Genomic DNA, 9,010 nt, shown 5'->3' on the forward strand with positions numbered 1-9,010 from the left:
TGTGTGTAAATGCAATTTCATTTTTCAGAAAAACAACACGGAACACCCCAGTTTGCCGACTTAAGACACCGTAGCGATACCATGGCCATTACCGAGACAGTGTAAATTGGGCTTAAGTGACCCATTAGTGATCTACAATTGTAAAGCATTTCAAAACGTAACCATGACAAATAAAAAACATAAAATTAGAATATAGAATTTTTTGAAAATTCTGTTTAATATAGTTGTCGGCCATTGGCTAAAGACATGGTTACTCCCATTTCAGTTGTATGCCATGTAACATATTACAAAAAAATAACTGAATTATTAATTAATTCTAAGTATAACATGGAGAATGCTTACAAAATGACAATGGAATAAATTCATAACAGTGCAGTATACATTGTAAATAGTTATAGATAAATTTTAAAGCAGATTTGATATCAAAGAAATTCTTTTTTATCTCAAATTGTAGTATAAGTAATAGAAAGAGCATCGAAACAAGAGGCTATATGATTTGTACGAGGGGGCCCCCAGAGTATTAATCAGGTTGCCGAGTGTTTTGATGTTCTTTCTCTTTTGTATCATAGTCAAACTTAAAAGCACGTTCCCTGTTATCACAATATGAAACCCCGGAAAAAAGTAACCAATGAACGAGCATCTGAATATGGTGTCTCTTTCGATTTCCCTGCCGTCAAAAAGTAAACCTCAGCAAAATGAGAAATCAATGGACATGCTCAGGAGTGGGGGTAACTACTCTGCACTTAAGTTAACGCACTGTGCATGTATATTTATACGATTTAACTCCGACATATTTTCAACAGAAAGGTCCCAAACTATGATAAAATAAACAATAATTGTTATGTTTAAAGGTTAACTTTCCAGTTTTCTTTTATACAAATATATGACTTTGGTAAGAAATGTGGCATGATTAACTGTACATGTACATAATAAAGTAAAAAGGGACAAACAAGTTAACAATACTCAAGTGTATTATGATGGCTATTCAAATTAACCATGTCATCATGTATCTATCCTTGCCCATGGTTATGAAACGTCACCATGTTTAAAGAATTAAAATATTTGACTCCCGATAAAGGGCTTTCTTATATTGAAATTAAATGCATATCTAGTTATAAAAAGCAATTAAACCAAACTAAAAAGTAGAACATTAAAATAAACTGTTATCAAATTGAATAAGACTTTTAAAAAATCTAAATCAACAGTATTGGCTAATTTGTATTTACATGTAAAACAAATAAAGGACTGGAACTAAAATACTACATGTGTAACATTTTGAAAGTTTTGATTGGCATTATTCCCTTATTGTTGATTACGAACATAGTTTCATTACAATCTAACTAGGTAATTGCAAAATTTTCAATAAGTCGTCAATCTTTTTGTTCTATGAACAAATGTGCCAAGGTTTTAGTTTGTCATTGACGCTTATTATAGATCAGAAATTGAGACCTTTTTGTTACAATAAATTATTTACGCAGGCGATGTCGTGATCGCACCGTCACATGCGTATGGAAGCATAAATTGCACCCAAATCCAGTGGTCATGATAATACACATAATCTCAAATTGTATATCACTTAAAAGTCTCGGACAACTTTTCGTAATAGTGTTGAAAGACAGTATCTGAAGGGATCTGACACCGAGACCTTTTTAAGAACTATTTTAAATCCTCATGTTTTTTTTATATACATGGCATAGATATATTTCTCCAAACAGACCTCATACAGAGTGCTTGTATATTTATATACCAATATGTGGTTTGTTATAGCTTAACGTCTTTTTTATCAAGACCAAACACAAGTATTTAAATGAAGGCAATATTTAAGCTGTATTACATTATTTACATAGCTGATATTTCGTTGACACTAGGTTAAATAGTTTTTGTTTACATGACGGGGATGGAAATCTTTTTCAAGATTTCATCCTTTTGATGAAAATCTTGACCAATGTTTTGTGTGCAAAATTTCTGATCATTCGCTCACTCCGTTTTTCCACACTATTGAATAGAATATGATTTTCAATTCATTTCTTAGTATATTTCTTAATTGTCTTTTGCAAACTGTTCTGTATTTAGTGCTCTTGCTGATTTATGTAAGAAATTCAATTTCTATTGTTTAAGGTTTCGTAAATTATTTCACATTTGACAATTGAATAATAAATAAACAAGTACTTTCAAGAATTCGTCAGTAATTTTCACATTTTCTAACTCGTCCATTATATGAATCTGTGGATTTTGTAAGGTTATACATTTTGAAAATAAGATTTAAGCACATTCAGTATGAAATGCATTTCCATGAGTTTGTTTTTAAAAGGATGTATTTTTTGTCAGTTCAATGATTAATTTTCATTTCTAGTTGTTCATATAGAAAGTATATAAACAGAAATGAAAGTATTATATATAAAATAAATGAAAGAAAGTTTGTTTAAGAGACAAAATAAAGTCGCTATACCATATGCACAATCAGGACCATTGTCTCGAAAATGGCGAAATTTATTTCTGGTTCTATCTAGAATACCTGTCAAAGGGAAAAATCTAGGACATCTGTAATGGTTATATTTTATATTTAAGATGTTGAGATACTTATAATTTTGGAATGGAATAGAATTTTAATATTCAAGAAAATTCATTTTTTAGTTCTAAAATTCATGAAATGTCGTACTTTAGTGAGAATGAGTTTAATAACACTAACACTTAACTTTTTAACCTATCGCGTTGCTATGACATAATGCACTCATGAAGAATAGAAACAAGTTTTTCTATTTTTATTTCTTAATTAACATACATGCATCACAGTTCACTTTAATTTGTCTCAATTTTTCTGGTAGTCAATGTCTATCTAGCATCGAAGCAGGGACCTTGCTTCTTCACAGGTGCCGTGCTATCAATATCTGCAAGTTTATTGTTGCCAGAAGCACACATTATCAAAAGCCAGCATTGTCTTTTCTATAATTTAAACACTGTTCCGAAAGTTACGTTGTGTGCTATAAAATACATGTATATGAAACTTCCTACGGAAAATGTCATTTTTACTTACTTATCTATTTATTTTTCACACAGCCAAAAATGTATCAAAGCAAAAGTTCTGTCTGTAAAACATGGTAACGAGGCAATATTTTTATACTGCATTACTACATTATTATAAACGACAAGGAACTAAAATTAATATAAAATTCATTTATTTTCATGGATTACTTCCATGTTGTATACAGTCATGTTTGTGTGGCATTTATTATACAGAAGCTGCACATCAATAGACGTGTTCAGTTGCCATTGGCATTATTACCTATCGCAATAAATAGACATATGACTTCAATTTAGTTGTCTAAAAATCAAAGCAAAATATTTTGATTATACTGACATAATTCATACAAATAAGAAATCAAAAGCCGTTAATGTGTTTTTAGGCCATGGTAAATATTTAAGTTCGATAAAAATCACATTTAAAAACACCAAAGAAACACCAAAACAAACACGTTGTCTTCTTCTTAATTTGTTTTGCATTGTACAAAACGCATCGGTTTCAGAGATATTCCATTGTATTGTCAATACATCTTCACTTTCCTATTAACATTTTTTAATTAAGAAACTAGACTTTTTAAATTATGTAAAAAAACACGCGGGACATTGCTTTATTTCACCAGTAAGTGAATCTTTTTTTAATGGACAAGGAGAAAAAGGAGAAAAAAATCTAATGAAAGTAATTAAATAATAAACATATAGCAAACTACTTTGTCTATCAATCAATTTAGCAACAAGAACGACTTGTGACCATGGTCAAGCGAACAATTAGAAAATAAAACATTCGATTGTTTTGTTTATATTTATTATAATTATGTCTCTTCTTTTTAATTAATAAAAAAGAGAATAAAACAAAATGAACTTACTATTTGATAATTTTTAAAGAAATGTTTATTTGTAGATAAATACTGGTTTAATTCTCATACGTCTTCGGTCACTAATGAAAACACTAATTAAGTGACATTCTCACAACAATGTTTACATTTTGTCAAGTCTGTGCGTTAGTGCCAAACTTCCAGGATTAATATTTAGTATTTATAAAGCATGTGAAATAGTGTATATGGTGATAATTAAGAATACTTAAAGGATTGCGGTGAGAAATACTCCTTTTTTCACACATAATAGCATGTTGTAAAGAAATATATTCGATAACATTCGCGCGGTTTTAATATACTTGTTATTAGACAAAACAAAATAAACAATAAATTTGTGCAAAAATATTTGAAACGAGTTCGTAGAACGGCCACAAAAAATGTGATATAAATGATCAATTCCTACACAGCCACAATCAAGATGATAATTAAATCTATGGAAGACCGTATACATCAAATTATTTGGTTTATCAGAGTATCTGTTATCGGTACGGTAAGAAATTATACCCCACCCGCTGAGACCGAAATATAGTTCCTTCAATTTTTAAAGTTATTTCTTGTTTAACAGGTTACTGTCTTTATTAATATATTTAAATTGACCTAACTGATTTCAGTTAATTTGTAAAAAAGTAAAGCCTCAACAGAGCAGCCCTTTCTTGAGGTAATACAGAAGTTATGAAATGGATGTTGTAAATTATTTTTGCGTTATATTTTTTCATGTTTTATATAAACATGAAATGCGTTTTCAACGGAAGCAACATAGAAGGTTGAAACACAAAATTTCCTGTACAGTACCTTCCGAAAACAGGCTCACACATCATTGTCAACTTAGCCTTTTTGTCCTTTCGGGACCTGTGATAGAAACAAGATCGGTATATTTGCTTGATACTGTCTTTAAGTGCATGATAACATTTGAAATATAAAACAATTTTCACTTCGTAGCATTTGCATTAAAATACGAAATATTGTAAAGTAAGAACAGAAAGGCTTTCCATACAATCCTCCATTATTGATTTGTATAGGTTATAATACATAATGTTTGTTAGAATATAAAAGGGAGTAACAGCAAGCGACGGGTAATGATATTGTCAATATGTCTTCAGTAAATTACTATTATGTTGGCGATTGCAAACCTAACTATTTTATTAAATGCCAAATAGCGTATTGGGCATGGCGTATATTCCCGGGCATTTTACTGTTCTTCGGTACCTGTGGAAACATTATGAATATAATCATTCTCTCAAGAAACCAGCTGCGAAAATATTCAACTTCAGTGTTTCTTCTAATTCTTGCGGTGACAGAACTTGTTTTATTATGGATTTCTTTGGTTCCGGACACAACATTAGGTATCACAGGGCGTCGAATTGAGGACAAGTTTTTAGTCATATGTAAATTGAGATATTGGCTTCTTTTGACATCCGGTTCGTATGCTACGTGGTTACTTGTTTTCTTAACATTAGAAAGGGTACTTTTAACAAAAGCACCAGTATTCTCTAGAAGGAAAGTAAATCCAAGGAATTGCCTTATTGTGTCCATTATTGCTTTGTTGTTAATATCATTGTCGAACTGTCATATGATTTACGGGGCGCAATTTTACGACGGTCTGAATATTGCAAATACCACGACAAACAGTTCTCATGACGCCCCTCAAGTTAACGTACAATATCGGTGTTTCTTTGTGTCTGATGAATATATGGCATTCGTTAGACATTTTTGGAGTGTTTTTGTTTTGGTAATATATAACGTCTTACCAGCACTCATAATAATTTTCGGGAACGCGAACATTATTGTGGCTCTATTTCTAAGAAGTCGTGGTTTGACGACAAGGATACATCCGGTTACCAACCCAGCAGAGGTTTCTAGAAGGAAGGCGTCAACTAAATTGTTGTTAATTTTAAGTGTGTTTTACCTCGTCACAACAACACCGTGGTGCCTTTATATAGTCTTAAGAAGCAAACTGACCGAGTTCGGGGAGGAAGGTGGACTGAGTTTTGCAAAATGGCAGCTGTTTACAGTGATTGTAAATCTTTTGCTATGGTCAAACTTCTCATTTAATTTTTTCTTCTACTTCATGAGCGGTACTCTATTCAAAAGAGAATGGAAGCGTATCATGGAGAAGGTTGGCGGCGTTTTTAAAAGACACGACTGACTATAACAGAAAAAAGCAAGCTTATTTTGTGTAGGCAAATCTGCAATTATCATGTCACAGATGTTATATTACGACTAGGTCGATTGCGTTAATCAAAGCAAGCAACATCGCATTGATGCTACAACCTCCATACATAACTGACAGCATACGTGTAAAGTTACAACTACTGACGAAATACACGTTTGTCTGATAGCTTTTATTCAAGTTTTTTTTTCTATAAATACATGATGAAAAATAATGGGATGAAAAAAAAATTATTTCATGAGTGGCGGTAGTCACGAGAGAAAAATGATATATTTATTCCACACGATGGAAAAAAATCCTGTATTTACAGAGTAAAAAACTTGTATTTTCTACTTATATCTTTTCGCAGTGAAAATATGAAAATGAAAATACGCATTTTATTTCATCAATATATCTTAATAATTCATTTATATATATATAATTACGTTACAGCTGATATATTGATTTTATATAAGTTTTGTAAAGCAAGTATTTGGAATAGCTAAGGTATGGCAAATACATGTAGAATATTTGATTGTTGACTGAATTGTTAAATAATACAGTGAGAAGTGAGATAATTGCAATATTTGGCTACTTTCTCATTTCAATGTGGGATAAAAATCTATTTTGTAGAAGAAGTTAAACAAATTTTCTATTTATTTATTGCCTTATTATAATTCACTCCTGCCATTGAAAAAGGCGCAAATAAAGCAGATGCCGTCAGCCGTTTCACGTCTACGCGAAAGCTGCGCAAACAAAAGTATATTAAGTTTGTAGTTATTATGAACAGGTTTAAAGAAATTATATTTGGATCGAAAAAAATATGACATTAAAACATTTTTTCGGAACCAGAAAATATAAAACCTATGCCAAAACTAATTGGGCAGAGCCCCATATCTCACTGGTAGGCATAAGATAAATGTTTATAGAGTTGAAACTGGTAAAACGAAGTTGAAATTACTTGGAAGATCATCCATAAGTACAGCTTGAAACAACTTTATAATTACAATAACAGCTGTTAAGTTTTCATATATACAACAGAAAAGAGGTAATTTGTTTTCACACATTATAACAATTCCATTACAATATGATTATGTTCGAGTATTGCTTATTGATTGACTGCCTTTATAAAACAATACAGTATCTAACAAATTATTCATTAATGGATGGAAAGCATTGCTATGTTTCATGTAATAACATTGTTACCATTTGTTATTCTGAAGTACAATTATTGGACAATGTTGTAAATCGTTTGTTATATACATGTATATATTCATACTCAACATTCTGAAAACTAAGTTTGAATTTAAAGTTCACTACTATACTGAACACAGCAAATGTGTGCCAATCCTTACAGCACACATCAATACTGTCAAAATTTGCAGCACGCATAAAAAAAAGAATTTGCAACACACAACCATGGAATTTTTATAACACATCGGTTTTGAATAAAATCTGTGTAACTTTCATATTGTACTAAGATTTTATAAATTTACAACACCTTTATTTTATTATAATTCTTGTTGTGAAACAGTGACTTTCATAATATAACTGCTTTCATTTGATTAAGATAAGAGACAGCAATATTATTTTCTCCTTTACTGGAACTTTTCTGCTACCTAGTTAATCATCAGTTTCTATATGTTTATAAAAATAAAACCGTTGATAGACTGGTTACGAAATTGATTAATAACGCTTGGTTTTAATATATTCATTAAAACTCAATTGCGAAACAAGATCTTGCAACTTATGTGTATCACTTTCGTGTCCGCATCCTGGAACCAATCAGTACTGGTGTAATATGAGGAAACATGGCCATGACCCTATTAGGGCTCGACCCTGTGATCCATCAGTTGAGAGGCAGACAGACACCTTAACCATTAGGTCATGGCTCTCCGTTTACATGTTTCATTAAGCTTTCATTTGTGTCTGATCTAGCTATTAATTTGCAGTTACTCATTTAGTGTGTTTCGATCTGTATTTATTTTTGGAGGGTTTTCCTTATAATTCCTCAGCTATTTTTTGCAGTATGTATCACATCATAGTTTCCAGATTAAAGCGCACCTTCATAATTTAAGCGATCTGTCGGATGGCTGATAAGTGATAGCGTCACAGTTCCTCATATTGCCATGTGAACAGCTAGTTGACGTGTTGATCGGATGGTTTTATTACGTCAAGGTATTCCTTAAAAAACATAATTTTACGTTATAACCAGTAATATAGGCCTACCGTATTCAACCACTGTTGAACAACGTTCATCGGAAATAGCCTATCAAAACACCTAAAACGAGAATATTTAGGTGTACGTTGAGTTCAACCAAGGTAATGTTTCAGCTTACTTTTTCTCCATCATTACTAAATCGATTTTTCCAAAAAAAATGACCAATAACTGCGCGAACGACGTCTCTGACGTCGCACATATTGTTGTGCAGGGGCGATATTGCAAACGTAACATTTGTTTTAATTCTGTAACTTTAAAACTGTTTTATAGATTACTTATACATTTTCAGGTTGTATTCAGAAATAAAAGAACTTTGTTATTATGTATTGTATATAACCGTTGAAAGTATCAAATATAAGATATGAAGACAGTCACATTATATATTGAACATCCATCGTATGTCTGGTTTTAGAGGAGATTTTTCTTAAAATTTCTGCCTGCAAATTGAATACATTCTAACATCGGCCAACAAAACTGTGATAACTACTTCTGAAGACTTATGTTGCGGTCAATATATAGTTTTTTTCTGACCCGATAAAATCACTTTCGCCCTCATTCAATTTACCATGCAGCGATATATAGATTTGAACATTAAGTTTATTATTGATAATTTATGCACTTGTAACTATAAATCACTTTAAATTAAATTACTATCAAAATTGCCTATGATTTCAAAAGAAAGAAAGAAGAAAAAAGCGCTTAAAATATATCTATCAATTGTATTAAAATATTAATACATGTCGTAGA

The sequence above is a fragment of the Ruditapes philippinarum genome, unplaced genomic scaffold, assembly GCF_026571515.1.
Source record: "Ruditapes philippinarum isolate M1 unplaced genomic scaffold, ASM2657151v2 ctg8356_1_1_1_1, whole genome shotgun sequence".
NCBI classification, from domain to species: domain Eukaryota; kingdom Metazoa; phylum Mollusca; class Bivalvia; order Venerida; family Veneridae; genus Ruditapes; species Ruditapes philippinarum.